Here is a 17,702-nt window from a genome sequence, read left to right on the forward strand (position 1 = left end):
CTACATCTACTTTCAAATCAGTAAAAGAGAAATCTAGGATTCTACCCCTAGATTTGAGTATTCTTGAGCTAAGTTGATTTTGAATTCTTGAATTCCCGATTCTTTTAAAAATGTTATTCCTTACTATTGAGTTTCTATATTTTTATTGAGATCCTTGAGTTGATTTGCTCATGTCTATAATTCAGCATGAACCCTATTTTGAGTTATATATCTTGAGAAGTTTTTCAAAGCCAACACTTGAGTTTTAAACTGAGTTTTGAGGAAGTAAGTATGAGAATGAGAAGAGTCATATACATGAGTTTCATAATGTTCTTTAGACCCTTGGGTCGAGTCATTCATGCTCATAAATTTTGTATAAACACCATACATTGAGTATCTTCGAGAGGAGTAGGATCTTCGAGTTTTAACTCTTTGAGCATTGAGTTCCTAATCCTTTTGAGATTATATTCCTGCTGATGGGAGTAGTACATGTTACCCATGAAGCCCTTGAGTTGAGTTGTTCATGCCCATAATTCCGCATGAACCCTATAAGTCGAGCAGTCTAGAGATGAGTAGTATCATTGAGTCTTGAGTTCTGAGTACTGAGGTTCTTTATTTCTGTTAAGATTCCTAAGTTGAGTCGTTCATGTTCATAATTCCACATGAACCCTATGATTTGAGTTATAAATTTTAAAAAGCTTTTTAAAGCTAACACTTGAGTTCTTAAACTGAGTTTTGAGAAAGTAAAAATGAGTTTTGAGAAAAGAGTTTTCTAGAACATGATTAGTATGACAATCGAGTATGTCATCATTGTATGAGCAGTATGGTATTTAGATATACCATCAATGTTTATGCAGTATGACTTCCCGAGTCATCAATGATCATATTATAATATTATTTTTAAATATTTTTGACAAAGAGCAGAGCTGAGTTCATTTTCTTTAAAAATGATATATTGGAACTAAGTATTCTCAAGAGTAAATGTTTTCACATTTAAGATGAGAGGAAACTGAGATTTCCAAAAGAGTTTTGAGCAATTTGAGTACCATTTTTTTAAGAGAAAGATTTTTGAGTAATAATCTCAAACCACTGAAAAAGTTATGTTTTAAACATATGAGCTAGTATATTTTGGGATTAGTATTGAGCACCGATATGGGGAAGAGTTCAGATATCTCACAGCCCACATCAACCATGTAGCCAACGTGGGTAGAAAGGGTCATACTTTTTAGATAATTCCTTAATGCTTTTTAGCATAGACTAGTGGATCCACTTAGTGAGTAGGTCTTATCCCTTGGCAAAGTATAGGACAGTTCTGGCAGCGTGGACGAGACGTTGTATCATCACATAGCTCATAGTGATAGTTGTCGGTTAGAGAAACTCACACAAAGATATTTGTATTTTAATATACACAGAGTTTACTTGTATTTCATATATAAACAAAGTTTATATTGTATCCTTACATACAAACTGAGTATATTGTATTCTTAAATACATTGAGTTGTTTTCTACTATTTTAAAAGCTTTTCATATATTGCATCTCTTATTGTTGCTTTATATTGAGTAGAGTATCTAGAGTTTAAGTACCAAGAGTTGAGTGTCTTATCATTGTGTTGATCCTTATTTTACTAAGTTGAATAGCTTATTATTGAGTTCAGCCTTATTTCACTGAGTTGAATATTTTATCTTTGAGTTGAGTATCTTATTCCCTAGTTGAGTTAGTTGAGTGAGTTGAGAAGAGGTAAGTATGTTTCCTCTTTATCAAGTTCAAGCTTATGTTATGCTTTAGAATTCCCCTTACATGTTTGTACATTCCACGTACTGAGCCATTTGGCACGCATCATTTCATGATGCAGATACAGGTATTCAGGGTCATCAGCAGGCGCTTCGTTGAGACCACATGCATTTCGAGTTAGTTATGGTGTGCCTCCTTGCTTCCGGCGGATTTCATTTACTTTTCAGTTTTGTTAGGATGTCGTGGATCTTGTTCCGAATTCCATCTTTATCAGTTAGAGGCTTTGTAGATAGACTGTAGAGTTTGAGAAGTTTGTTTCATTTATCTTATTAAATGTATTAAAGACTCAAATGCCTATTGTTGGCTAGTTGAATATTTTTTTAATTATTATTTTGAGTTGTTCATTTGAGTTAAAGATTTGAGAAGTTGAGTTTTATTGAATTTTATTAAGTTCTTAAGCTTTGTATGCTTGAGTTAGTCTTCCACTTGTAGTCAACCAGGGTGAGGGTTCGCTTGGGGACCAGCAATGATTCTCGAGTGCCGGCCACGTCCAGGGTGTAGGCTTGGGTCGTGACACTGGCGGGACAGTGGCCCAATAAGTTTCCAAAGTTTTTCTTTTCCTAATAACGATGACTTGGGTCGTTACAGATCCACAAGTGGAACCATTTGAGGAGGAGTCCTCAAAGGGAACATTAATTGAGGCACTAGAACATGAGCGCTTGAAAGAGCCATCAGAGGAACCATCGATGTTGGAGTTACATCAGGAACCAAATTAAGAGGAGTTGTTGGCCTCTTGAAGTTGGTCCCATTAGGTACAGTAGATGGAACCAAAAGAGGAATCTCAGATAGTACTGGAGCATCAACTGGGGACAAAATAGGAGCCCGTGACATGTCGAAGCTGGTCCCACTAGAATCCATCGGTCCAGCAGTAGGTTGAGGAGCATTTGATGTAGAACCTTCTTCATGAGTTTTTGCTTTGATCCCATCATTTATCAATTTGAGGTTTTTATTGATCACATAACAGAGATCGTTGAGATCTTCTGCGTGCTTACTATTGGGCATCTCTTCACCATTCAACAATCCATACATCTGGTTTGTATACTCCATTTTCTTGTTTTCCTTCCTTACCCTCTCAAGTTCATTCTCAATTTTCCCGATCCTTTTCATGGTTATCTTTTCTTGTGTTTTTAGGTTTTTTGATTTCTTCTCCTCTGGAAGATCGATAAACTTTGTAAAGATGTCGGTAGCAGCTTCATGATTTGGAAACACCTTAGGTTCATTGTGGTAAGGGCTATTGACTAAGGTAGTCAATTCAACATCGCAAAGGGTGTTGAGTTCACGAGCCTTGGTTAAGAATCCCTTTTGTCGTTTTCTATGAGACTCTCCTCTCAGTGTTATTTTCAATGAAAGCCAACTTCACTTTCTTTCTAACCATGGTTAAAAATGAGGAAGAGGAGGAGAAATGTGTTTATTAGGATATGGGGGATGAAATGGATTTATTATTCTTATTGTTGTTGTGTGTTTCTTTGCTAAGAATTGCCTTCTATTTATAGGGTGCAAATAATTTTTTAAATAAATTGAATTAGAGAATACTTAGTTGTCATGGGTACTATTTTGGCATAAAAATAAATGAGGGTAGATTTGATATCAAATTAGATTCCATCATCTTGAGATTAATATAGTTATGACTCTAGTCTTATGTTGAACAAATCTTTTTTAGTCAAAATTTTCTTATTAGAAAAATAATTTAATTGATTTAGATTTAAGTAAGTATTATCTATATGAAAAACACTGACCATAGAGTATTAACAAATGTTTTTTTAAAGAAAGTTTGAAAAATTGTATATTTTAATTTATGAATGTAAAAGGATAAATATTGAAACAAGTGAAAATTTGAAATATTGGCCAAAAAAATTTGAAATATTAATTTTTAAAATATTTGAATAATATAATAAAAATTAATTTCATTATTAATAAAATTCAAATATTTATTGAATATTAAATGAAGATATATGTATGATTATTATCGTTGCAGTGCTTATAAAAGTACATTATAATTTTTTCCAATTTTGGAAGAAACCATATTTAGTAGAAACTTTATATTGATTTCAATTATATTAAAAATCAAATCAAGCTCAAATTTTAGTTTTTTTTTTACATTAAAAATATTTCTAAATTAGTTTCAAGGCAAATCTGTACATAAAATAATTACACAAGACACCTACCAAACTATTGTGTTTAAAGATATTGAGGAAAGAAAAATAGAAAATTATTTCATTTTAGAATAGTATTCAATTATATAAAAACTAAACCATGCTCAGATTTTTTTTTTTGTTACATTAAAATAAATTCTAAATTATTTTGGACGCAAATTAATATATAAAATAATTGCACATGACACTTACCAAACTAATGTGCTTTTGTTTCATTTTAAGGATTGTAGTCCAGAAGAAGAGGAGGAAATAGTCATAGACTGTCTTACTAATATTTTATGGGTTTGAAATAGACATTTTATGATGACTTTTCTCCATTATGTCGTGATTAAATTATGAAATTCTGTAAAAAATTATGTTGGGCTCTGTTACAAGAGATGAAATATATCATTACTTTATGGCCTTAGATTAGAATGGAAATATGGAGGCTATACAACATATCAAAAATAGTAACTCTCGATACACTAACATCTTAAATGAGTGCACAGAATTGATCTGCCCTTATCATGTTGTTTTATTAATTTGCTGGATGTTGTATCCTAGTCGGACTGTTTTGTGATTGTATCGAAATTGTGATGATTAAATTGTGTTTAAATCAGTCTTATTTTTTATTTTTTTATTTTTTATTCTTATTTTATTTTATGATAAGGTTGAGTGACTGTGCCCGCAAGATAAAGTGACAACTTTGTAAGGACAAATCGTCATTTGGCTGAGAGTATATGTTGTGAGGGGTTTGTGTGTGAAGCTTGAATAGTCATATCTCGAAGGGATGTATGAAATTGCTCGGTGATGAATATGGTGACATTTTTTCAAGGTGAATCGAGTCTTTTTTGGAGGATATGATTAGTTTGGTACTAATAAATAGTCTTGCAATGAAGAAAGAAAAAGTGAGCACCCCTCAAAATTATTGAAAATGAATGCATGATGGGAATAATCTTGTGACAACTTTTGACTCATGATTGGTGATTATAAAGCATGATGTCATTTGTTCTTGTGAGGAAGTAAAAATTCAACCATCTTGATTAATTTGCATGGCATATGAGGTAAGGTTGTTGAATAAACTCTTGTATTTACTTATCCATTTAGAACTTGTCCGGTTGGTCTTGATTGCTTTTAATTGGAGAAATGACCTTAGGCTTTCTTTATGATTTTTGAGAAGCCCACTTTACCTAAAAGCCCTACCATTGCACTAAATGTATCCCTAGTTGATCCCTTTGAGTCTAATAGTGTTTCTTTGACAACTACATTACAAGACTTACTCTTTTGAGAAAACATAACCTCTTTACAACCGATCCCTCTTTGAACTCTGAAAGTTGGAAATTGAGGCAAAAAGCCTAAGTTGGAGAGTGATAAAAATCTATAGAGGTAAGGCTAACCACATGGTGGCTTGAATACCCTTCTCCATAGAGAAGGCCCATAAAATAGTAATCTAAATTTTTTACGTAACTTTTAAGAGTTTTATTCTAATTTCGTAAGGGGTCCTCCTAAGGATGTCATAAGTCATATTTTGAAAGAAAAAGAGGAGATATTCTTTGCAACACCAACTCTCAGTCTTCCTCTGAATCCAACTCACTAAGCCACTAGACTGTCTAATGAAAAAAAAGCTCCATGGAAATTGGGGTAGCAACTTGACTTCGAGGTAGGTTAGGATTTACTTTCTGTTAGTGAAAAATTACAAAATACAGAATTACAAGATTACAATTGAAAATAAAATGAAGAAATAAAAATCTCTTCAGGTTGAGGCACGGATATCTCGCTCTCTTTGAGGAGATTCAATCCCACTGCAGCAAATGTTTTTCATTGGTCCAGCAGTAGTCCTCTTGACTTGTCCCCTCCAGGATACAACAGCCTAATCACAAAATATAACTCAACAACTCTGGACAAGAGTTGAGTCCAAAGCTCTACAAAAAGAACACCTCCCTTCAACTAATTATAAGAACTCTCTTTTTGACAAACTTTATGCACTCTATAATTTCTTGTGTGTAAAACAAATGAAGACCACCACTATTTGTAGTAGAAGAAGTCTTCCTAGGAATAATTAGAAAGATAATGGGGTGGTAAATAGTGAAGATAAATGGCTTAGGAGTTACATAGGTTATAAGATATAATTAGGCACTAATGCCTAACGTTCCAACAATGAAAATTGTCCACTAACTACTGAAACATTCATCATTCTTTTAACACCAAAATATAGCATCAGCTTAAGGAAGATTACTATGCATAATGAAGGTGTGCTCTGCATTGAACATCCACTTAGTGAAACAGTAACTTCTACTCCAGAGTAGTAGTGGTCTCAGACTTGTCTATGACTGCTTAAGGGAAATAAAATATCATTGTCCACACATAATAATCAAGGTGTTGACATGAGCTTTAAAAGCCAGCATGTTACAGCTTTGTGCTATCCTATCCCGGTTTCATGAGTGCCTTTGAGAATAAGCCCAATTCTCATAGGAAATGACCTACTTCCACACTCACTAGGTGAAATCTATCGAGAGTGTTCCTGTATGTTTAACACTCCACCCATACGGGCTACAAATATTCATTAAAAGTTTTATCAACTCAACCTTCAGAAATCACTACAGGAAACAATGCACTCACATCATAGGGAGGGAATAAAAAAAATAGTGCATTTATTCACAACAAGCCATCATATGATTATTTTTTCCCTTTGAACCTGGTTATAGGATTTCTAGTCCCCAAGTTGGGTTTCTTCATCTATGACTCAAGGATTTATTGGCTTCAATCCCATCCCCCTCGATGTGCTCCAAACCTTTCTCTTGTTAAGGCCTTAGTAAGAGGATCTGCAAGATTATCACAAGATTTGACATAATCAACATTAATGGTATCATTTGTCAAATATGATCGTACATTATTGTGTTTCCTCCTTATAGGTCTGGATTTTCCATTGTAATAACGATTTTGAACTCTATCAAACGCAGCAGTGCTATCACAATGAATTAAAATAAAAGGAATTGGTTTTTCAAAATAAGGTATTTGAAACAGTAAATCTCTTAACCAATTTGCTTCCTCACTAGCTGAAGTTAAAGCAATTAGTTTAGCCTCCATGGTAGAGTTAGAAATTATTGTTTGCTTTTTTTATTTTCAACATATAGCACTACCACCCAAAGTAAAGACATATACAGTGGTAGAACAGAAATCACCTGATAAAGTGTTCCAATCTACATCACAAAAGCCTTCAAGTACAACAAGATATTTTTTTATAAAACAAACCATAATTTTTTGTTCCAATTAAATATCTCATAACCCTTGTTATAGCATGCCAATGTTCATTACATGGCTTGCTTGTAAACCCGCCAAATACTCCTACTACATATGCAATATCAGGCCTAGTGCAATCAGTCACATATCTCAAACTTTCGATTATGCTATGTAACGACCTGATTCCGTCGTTAGGTAAAAGCCAATGAAGAAAGAATTGGGGCAAAAAAACTTTTTCGTAGTAACTTGGAATTTTTCAACCTAGTCCAGTTTTGGACGAAATCGGAGTCATTAAGGTGTAGGGAAATCTGGTAATTAATGAGAGGTCTAATTATGATTTGTACCACATGAGTAGATAGCTAAGATGTTAAGGAACCCTTACGACTTTACAGAATCGAATTTGGGCGAGTAGAACTCCCAAAAATGATCTTAGCGTGAACGGGTGACATTCTGTCTCCGTGTAGGCCGCCAGAGCGGGATTGGAGCTGCCACAGCGGGGCTGCTGTAGCGGGATGGATCCTCCGTGGCGGGCCAAACGCGACTTAAAGCCGTTAATAAACTCCTAAACGACCTTATTTGGCACTTTTCGATTTTTAGAGCTAAGGAACGAACTTCAGGCGACTCCTACTCATTTTTCACCATTTTTGAGGCTAAAGGTAAGCTTTTCACTCCCCGAATCCGTTTTTCGATCTATAGAACATAATAGAATGGGTCAATATTGATGGGGGAGGATTTTGTTACAGATTCTATGGTGGAAACAACCTTAATTTAATTTGGATAATTGGGATCATGAGTTTGATCTAGGGTTCATAGAATTGTTATAGTTTCGGGTAATTGTGACATAGGAGTAACCTATATCATTTTATAACAATGTAAAAAGTAATATAAATTACAATAAATATAATTTAAAGTACTTAATTATATGAAAAAATTAATTAGCCTTTTAAATTACATATGTATCACATAAATTGAGACAAAAAACATAATATGTATTGGGCCCGTGCTAGCACAGGCTCCTAATATCTAGTAATAAAATAAGAGAGGAGTTAGTAGAATATTTATTCTCCTCCTAAATTTAATATTAATTTCCTAAATAGATTGATTTTTTCTCTAAATAAATCATCTTACCCTTTGAAATACTAATCACCTTTCCTATTAATTTCTCAATCAATATGAATTTTTTTTCTCTCAATATAGAAGGAATTAACATTCTTTCAAAAAGACTTCTACTTTGAAGAGAATTTTTTGTTACATAATTTTTCTCTTTTCACCAATATCTTTGGAAGGTTCGTGAGATACCCTTTCTTTCTTTTTTTCTTGAAAAAATCACAAGTCTAGAATTTTGCTGGACATCTCAATGACTAAATTTGATATTTGTATATTCATCATCACCAATATCTTTAGAAGTTTTATCATCACCAATATCTTTAGAAGTTTTATCATCACCAATATCTTTAAAAGGACCATGAGATACTCTCTTTCCCTTTTCTTGAAAAAATCACAAGGCCGAGAAATTTGTTGGACATCTCAATATCAAAATTTGATACCCATATATTCATCATCATCATTAGAAGAAGAAGAGAAAAAGTGAAGGATTCCACTATTGTTGATTACAATACTCATTTTTTTAAAATTTTATAGGCTAAATAATTATAAACAGTTATGAAAATTGAAAAGGTTTTGATCGTTTCATCTTCCATTTACTTAAATGTGTATTAGTATGATGGAAGTTTTAAATGAGCATGATGTAATGCATTAAAATATTTTTCAGCTTTTTTTTTTTTCGAAATTACAAATAAAAAATAGAAACAAAAATAAAATGTAAAGAAAATGAGATAAAAGATAAATAAAAATGCTAGCTATAGAGAGGTGCCACATCAACTTTTCTATATCTAGCTTTATCTATATATATAGATTTAACAGTGCTCCTCCCTAATTTAATTCAACAACTACAGAGCCCCACACAACCCTAACCCTAAGGGGTCGTTTGGTGTGATGGATAAAAGAACTTAATCCCGGAATAACTTTTAAGTGGCCTTTAATCCGTTGTTTGGTTGTAAAAGTTGGGATAACTTATCCCAGGACTAACAATTAGTCCTGGGATAAGTTATCCTTAGTCCTGGGATAAGTTATCCTTACCTAGGGGTGGAATAGTAATCTCAGGATAACTTATCCTGGGATAAAGTAGGTAAAATAACAAAAATAGCCCCCCTTAAACTCTCTTTTTTACACCACTTTACATTCATGTATATTAACATAATTTTTCACAACATTTATAATGACATTCACAACCTTAACTATTCGTTGTTCTTATGATAATATATTTTTCCATTAAAAAATTATATTTTATAAATATAATTTTTATATATGAATATATTATAAGTTAAATTTATTTGCCTAATTCTTATGTTTATTTTTATTTTGATTTTTCTTAAAATGTTCACTCCACTACTAAATTGCATATTTTTAATTAAATAATTTACTACTCACTTAAAAATTATATTTTATATATCAATTATAATGTAGATAACTTTAATGATAAAATTTCTATTACTTTAATAAATTTAAAATGAAAGTTTTAGTTTTAAGCTAAATAAGATGAATGTTTAGTTTTAAACTAAATACGATGAAAGATTTATTTTAAAGCTAAATAAGATGAAAATTTTATTTTTAAGCTAAATAAGATGAAAGTTTTATTTTTAAGTTAAATAAGATGAAAGTTTATTTTAAAAACACACTATACAATCATGGAAATGCACACACAAAATATTTAAGCTAAATAAGATGAAAATTGTATTTTAAAAAAAAGAGTAACTAATTAAAGCTTGCAAAGTAAAGTAATAAATAAATAAATAAGGTGGAGGGTATTATCGTAAACAAACAACTTATTCTTAGAAATTATGCAATGAATATAAGTTTGAATATGACAAACCAAACAAGCAATTAAAACTAATTTCATCATAACGTGCATTTAAACCAAAGGACCCCTAACTAACCAATACTTATTAATTAGGCTCCCTAATCAACTCAATTAATTCCTAGAAGACCGACAAACTAATTACGGATCACTTTAGTAGGAAACCTTATAAGGACAAATTTTTTTTATCTTTATCCACCGATGTGGTATGGAATCATAATGATTCACAAAATTACATCTTTGATATTTTAAAATTTTCCTTCAATAAATTAATATGTAAAAATATTTATTTATTTTCTATTTCTAATATATGTAAATAAAGTATTTCCTTCGTCTCATGTGGCATCTTGAGATCCAAATACATTTTTCTTTAGCCGTAAATTTTCATATATCTTTTTAAATATTTTGAATTATTTATTATTACTTATTGTAATTTCACGTCAATTTTCAAATATGTAAATTTTATTTTTAAAAATTTAAAGATTTTATGCTTAAATTTACTATCAAAATCAAATTATTTGTCTCTCGAAATTGTCCCACATAAATTGCAATAAAAACATAATATATAAGTAGGATATACATTTTTCAAAAAAAAAAAAAAAACTCATTTAATATAGATATATCTATCGAAAAAGAACATTAACCTTTACGCTAATAACAAATATAAATAAGACATTTTCTACTTAAAAACTATACTTGATTACTCGGTAATACACCTTTACACCTTTTAATGATATGTAGTAAGCCATATTCAAAAATTATAATTGAGTTTTATTTAAATTAGTCGGTGACTACAATTATTTATAGTTCTTAAATGAATAATAAAAAATTCAAATAATGTGTTTTTTCTTTCAAGAAAAACATGAGAATATAATTATGAGAATTAGATGTTTAAAAAAAAAGAAATTGATACTGAGACATTTATTATTATGCCTTCAATAACACATTAAAATTATAGTATAACTTAATAGTATATGATAATTGGTAAAATTTGTTTCACCAATTTTAACCACATTAATTAAATTTTGGGTAAAGTCTCATTAATAAATTCCTATCTAAATTCGTACAACAAAGCTCCCACGTAAATTTCAAAATAAAAAATGTTCAAAATTTTTAATTTCCCAAACTAAATTCGTAGGTGTTAATATGAGTGAACTAAAAGATAAGCAAGGGTGTAAGTTAGTTAGGAATTAAGTTAGTTATGATTCTCTAGTTAGTTACAAGTTGTTGTGTATATATATATATATAATGAAAGTTCAATGAAGTAATGATAAGAAAAAAGAAAGAGTGTAAACTCTAACAGATTAATCTTCTTGGTAAAGATTACTTCATCTTCTTCCTCATCTCTGTTTCTTCTTCTTACTCTCATTCGTCTCCTTCTTCTCTCTCAATCTAAGATTTATAAAACTACATGGCATCAGAGCTTTCAAGCAAGTAATTCATTGCTTGATTCGTAAGATTCTGTGATTATTCAACAGAGGTGATTACAGATCAACAACTAGTCAAGAATTAGTTCAAGAATGGCACAAAATTCTTCAAATTCACAGGCACAACCCACTGGCATCAGTAGTGGTGCTGCAATTGCTGCAATTGGAATAGATCACAATCATCCCTTGTTTCTACACGCGTCTGATGTAAGTGGAGTACAAATCATATCATTTCAGTTGACTGGAATTCAAAATTACTCAATTTGGTTTAGGTCAATGAAAATTGCATTGCTAGGTAGGAACAAGTTGGGGATGGTTGATGGGTCATGTAGAAAAGAGGATTTCCCAGGGTTAGAAAGTAATTGGGAAACGGTTAATGCCGTAGTTTTATCTTGGATCATGAATTATGTATCAAAAAGCTTGTTAGGAGGCATAATGTATGCCTAGAATGCTAGAGTAGTGTGGGATGATCTGTTTGAAAGATTTAACAAGGTAGATGGGTCAAGAACCTTTAATCTACATAAGGAAATAATTACAACCTTGAGTTAAGGTACAAGTTATGTATCTATTTACAACTCTAAGCTCAAAGGGCTATGGGAAGAGTTTGAAGCCTTAGTTCCAGCACCAGGGTGTGCTTGTGAAGGTTCAAAAGAGTATGTTGTGCATTTGCAAACTCTGAAATTGTTCAGTTTCTTATGGGGCTAAATGTCTCTTACCTGCAAGCAAGAAGTCAAATTCTTATGTTGAAACCAGTACCTACTGTTAATTAGGCGTATTCGATGATTCTTCGTGATGAAACACTGCAGGTGTATTGGGTACTGGTCCAGCCAACTTACAAGGTTCTTTTGATGCTGTCATGTATTTAAGAACAAGTGGGATTCAACAGAGGTTTAAGAAAAGTTATAATCTAGTTTGTGATTTTTGCAAACTCAAAGGGCATACTAGAGAAACATGCTTCAAAATTATTGGGTACCCACAGGATTTTAAGTTCAAAAAGAAAGGAGGCAACAATTCTGCATACAATGTATACTGGTGAAGTGGATGATGGTATGAATTCAAGTGCCAGCACTAGCTCTAGTGATGCAAGAGATGGACACATGAGAGGTGATGGAGAATTCAAAACTCAGAAACAACAACTGGACTCGTGTGCATTGACTAGAGAACAATATACTTAAATTTTGCAGCTTCTTGATAAAAAAATCAGAAGTTCCACATTGTGTAAATGCACCAGGTATGAACTCTACTTTAATAGCTGCTTCTAATAAAAGTTCAGGTTGGATCATAGACCCAGGAGCCACCAATCATGTGATGGCTGATTTGAGTCTCTTAAAAGGGCATTCCATATGTAAGGTTGCAACTCCAAAGAAGGTACACCTTCCAAAAGGTGATAAAGTTGTGGTGACTCATTTAGGGTCAAGTACATTAGATGGAAACAATACAGTTTCAGAAGTGTTTTACATTCCTCAGTTTTAGTTCAATCTTTTGTCTGTTGCAAAGTTAACAAAAGAGTTGAATTGTTCAGCTTCATTTTTCCCTAATTTTTGCCTTTTTCAGGAACTCTTCAGTGGGAAGGTGAAGATGATTGGTAAAGAGGATGGAGGATTGTACATTCTGTCCAACATTATAGATAAAAGAAGAAGTTGTGTTAGCAGCTAGACACACTGATCATAAGGATAAAATTACTAAAAAAATAAATACTCAGTTGCTACATCAAAGACTTGGTCATGTTTCTAGTTTTGTTCTTAAGAAGTTGTTCAGTTATAGTTTAGCTAATATTACAAAGACTGTAAACATATGTGTTGTATGTCCTTGTGCTAAACAAGCTAGATTACCTTTTCCTGTTAGTGTAACTAGTAGCTTAAACAACTTTGATTTATTACACATGGATCTTTGAGGTCCTTATAAAAAGCCTACTTTTGATGGATTTAGATACTTCTTAATTGTTGTAGATGATCACACTAGAATGACTATGATTTTCATATTGAGAATGAAGTCTGATGTTTGTACCATATTGAAGTCCTTGGCTTATATAAGAACTCAATTTGATAAACAAGTAAAACATATTATTATTACGTTTTTTTAGAAATAAATGAACAAAGAAAAAAAAAAGGGGGGGGGGGGGAGGGGGGAGGGCGGACTTAGCTTAAAATGAAATTATTTTTATGTTTCAAGATTTCACTAATCTTTGGTGACGACAACAATAATGATACATGAATAATGGGAGCACAATCAAACGAGGTGTTCTTTCGTTCGCTTTTAGCAGCTTTATAGAAATAGTTTAGAATTTTTTTTATTAACTTTAAATTAAATATTTACATTTAAGTTTATTTCAAATTTTAATGAAACGAAATAAAAAGTTAAATTCATTGAAAAATCAATTGGCTACTAAGTGTAGATTTCTAATTAAGAATCGTTTTGATGAAAAATAATAAATTTAATAACTATTAGTTAGAAAATAATTTAATTACCTTAGACAATTAAAGAAGAAAGTTAATAACTTAGAGTAATAATAAAATAGGAGAGTTCTATTAAAAGTTATTATAAATAAAACAAATGCAATTTGTCGAACCCACGCTTATGGACTTATATAATAGGAGAGCCTCACAACAATAGGCCACAGAGTCTCATTGTGTCAAGGGTGTCCAAAGTATTAAATTTAACCGTTTCAAGTAGTAATTTACTTATATATACGGTATAATTTTCCGACGAAGGGTGTCCAAATGGACACTGTAGCTCCGCCACTGCCAACCTTAATGGTTGAAATCATCAATATATTCTCATAATGAAGATCATTAAGGCTATATCGATTGTCTTCTATATTTGTGCATGAGAAGATTGATTATATTTTTTAGATATAAATTATTATTTTCAGCCTAATTTACATGCTCGTATGATACTGTAGACACATAAATATTATTGGATTAAATTCATACAAAATTTGGATTAAATTCATGTTCATTTTGGGTTGAATGATTAATTTGGGCTTTAAAAGACAAACCAGTCCATTCCACCTTGAAGCTCAAGCCCATGTCACGTGTCACAGTGACTAGGTATCCCAAACCAACAAAGTGATGCCATGTGTCCAAATGATGTGGTAGTCTCAATCAAATTCAAGAACCAATCACAATCCGTCAAGTGTCAAAATGACATCTTTTGGCCAATCATAAGCAACTTTATCCGCCCCCTACAACTATAAATTGGGGATAGATATGACATTCAATGACATTCTGAAAACTCTTCAACAAGCATTCTGCAAGGATTGGAGAAAGCTACAACATCAACTACAAAGTTGTTCGAATGAGTGGTCAACGGAGTTCTTCGTGGAGATCGACTTGAAATGATGAAGTGCTTTCCGACGTTTTTGGAGATCAAACACATCTCAAAGAGGTCTACATCATCCAACAATTCGAGAAGGACGCTACTGAAGTCCCTCGAATCTTGGAGAAGTTTAGGATGGAAGAAACACGAGAGTAATTATATTTCTCCATGATTCGAGGGTTGTCAGTAGCGTATTTCTCGAATGTAGGATAATGCGGACCACCTTGAGATGTGTTTGATCTCTGAGAACGTTGAAAAACACTTTTTTGTCGTTTCAAGTCGCTCTCCGGGAAGAACTCTGTAGTTTATGTTGTGGCTTTCTCCAATGCATGTTGAATATTTGTTAGGGTATTTGCAAAATCCTTGTTGAAGTGTTTTTCCAGATCCCTTGAATGTCATGTCTATACCCTATTCATAGTTGTAGGGGGTGGGCAAGGGTTGCTTATGATTAGCCAAAAAATGTTATTTTGACACTTGGCGGATTGTGATTGGTTCTTGAATTTGATTGGGACTACCACATCATTTGGACATGTGGCTTCACCTTGTTGGTGTTGGATGCCTAGTTACTGTGACACGTGGCATGAGTTTGGACTTCAAGGTGGAATGGACCTTGGACTTGAGCTTAATAAAAATGAACTTATTTATTTTTAACGCCCAACTTAATTATTCAACCCGAATGAACATGGATTTAATCTAAATTTCCTATGAATTTAATTCAATAAAGTTTATGCGTCTACAAATGTCCCTTGCTTCGAGACTTGTCGATGTGTAGGCTTGCCGAAATTTGAAGACAAGACTTGAAGTATTCATAAATGTGTTTTCATTTTTTGAGACTTATCGAGGCTTGCCGAACTTGACAACGAGACTTGAAGTATTTATGAATGTGTTTTTTTTTTAGACTTGTCGACGTGTAGGTTTGCCAAACTTAAGAACGAGACTTGAAGTATTCGTGAATGTATTTCATTTTGGTACTTCAAAAGTACTTGTTCCTTATCGCTGCATTCTAGCTAGTCCACTTCTTGAGAGTAGTTTACCATTAAAATTCTTGTGTACATTTTCACCGGGTGAAAGTACTTCATCAAGGTGACGAATTAAATGATTTCTTGTAGTGATCCCGAATAATAGTATTTTATTAATTGTTATTTATCTCATCGATCCTCATTTGAAATAATGATTTTCATATTTTCAAATTCTTATGTATTTGTTTAGTATATAATATATAGGTATAATTTAATGAGATGTATATTTCTTTTCATATGAAAGTTATTATTTATTGATAGAGTTTTACTATATTATTTATCTATTTTTTATTCCCTTTCTGATTGATATTACTTATGTCAATGTGCTGCTTCCTGTAACATGCATGTTCTAGTAATTAAGTGTACTTGTTCTGATATCTATGACTACTTGAATCCAAACATGTCGCCTTTTGATTTAGATATATGAAAAAAATACTATCTCCTAACATATAGTTAGTGTGAAAGTAAAAGGAATTAAGATGTTGAATTCTAAATTTTTAACTAAGTCGATGCATCCCCTGGAGTATCACTTACCCAAGAGTTTAAAAAAAAAAGAGGATTATGTGTACTTATCCGTAAATATGTTTATATCTTTGTATTTAAATCTTTTAATTATCCTTTGAATACTATTATTATTTTCTAAGACCGACCTCGAATAAAAATATTTATATGGTGGAGAAGTGTGATTAATAAGATCGTGATATCATTTCTATAAAGAAACAAACCCTCCTTAATTTCTCTTATGGATTGATTTAAACTTTAAGTACTTACAAATCAACTGTTATAATTTTATTTTATTTTATCTTTATTTTGGGGTAGATTAGTTCATATTCGACATTTATGTTTTTTTTCTTCATATCTTTTAATGTAAAGTCTCTCCCCTCGCTTATCCATTTTCTTAATTAATTGTTGTCTTATTATTTAATATTTATTTTAAAAATTAGCCTCACATGTCTATTTTATTTAATAATAAATAAGTTTAGCTTGTCTTATTATTTTACCTTTTTTTGTGTGTTAACTAATAATCACTTTACCTATTTTTGTTAAGTTGTTTAAAATAAGGGTTCGGTTATTTTATCACACAGTTTACTTAATTAATTAAATAAGCAATGCTCTTTTGATTGTCTTTATTTTTATTTAACATTGAGTAATAAAATGTCAATTTATTTAGTTATCTAAACACCTAGTCTTGTAATAACATATTAATAATCAATCTTTGCCTATTTGTTTTTAAAATAAAATTTTGCATCTTTTTCCTACATAGTCTAAATTATTAATAAATAGAGACCATTATTTGTCACATTTAACCTGCGTGAATATATGAGATACGGTCGGGATCCACCTTAGTGGACCTCGAAAGGTGCTTAACACCGTCCTTTTGAGTTAATTTGAACTCGGTTCAAATCTTGAACATAATATTTCTTTTTGTATTCTATTATTTCTCAAAGCAGGCATGTACATGATTATATAACTACTACTAAGTTACAATATATGGAAAGAATTAATACCTTCCTATTTTACAAAGATTACTAGAATCGAGTTCCTATTTTAAAAGATTACAGAATCAAGTCCTAAAATATATCTACAGTCCCCCTCAAGTTGGTGCATAGATGTCGAACATGCCCAACTTGCTCCCAAACTTGGAGAACATTTTACTCGAAACTGCTTTAGTAAGAAGATCAGCCAATTGGTCCTCCGATCGAATCTTGGGTAACTCTAATATCTTTCCATCCAACTTTTCCTTGATGAAAAACATGTCTACTTCTACATGCTTGGTATGATCGTGTTGTACCGGATTATGTGCAATATCACGTGCAGCCTTATTATCACAATATAATTGGATTGGTGTCTTAGGTGGATAACCCAAATCTGTTAAGA

The 17,702-nt window shown here is 31.9% G+C and overlaps 1 pseudogene; it reads right to left on the reverse strand.

Moving 5' to 3' along the window:
• Positions 1-2,353: 2,353 nt before the first annotated feature.
• On the reverse strand, positions 2,354-3,146 carry LOC125829097 (agamous-like MADS-box protein AGL80; annotated as a pseudogene).
• Between the last annotated feature and the right edge of the window lie 14,556 nt (positions 3,147-17,702).

The sequence above is a fragment of the Solanum verrucosum genome, unplaced genomic scaffold (assembly GCF_900185275.1).
Source record: "Solanum verrucosum unplaced genomic scaffold, falcon-dt-bn FXZP01000007.1, whole genome shotgun sequence".
Classification (NCBI taxonomy): Eukaryota; Viridiplantae; Streptophyta; class Magnoliopsida; order Solanales; family Solanaceae; genus Solanum; species Solanum verrucosum.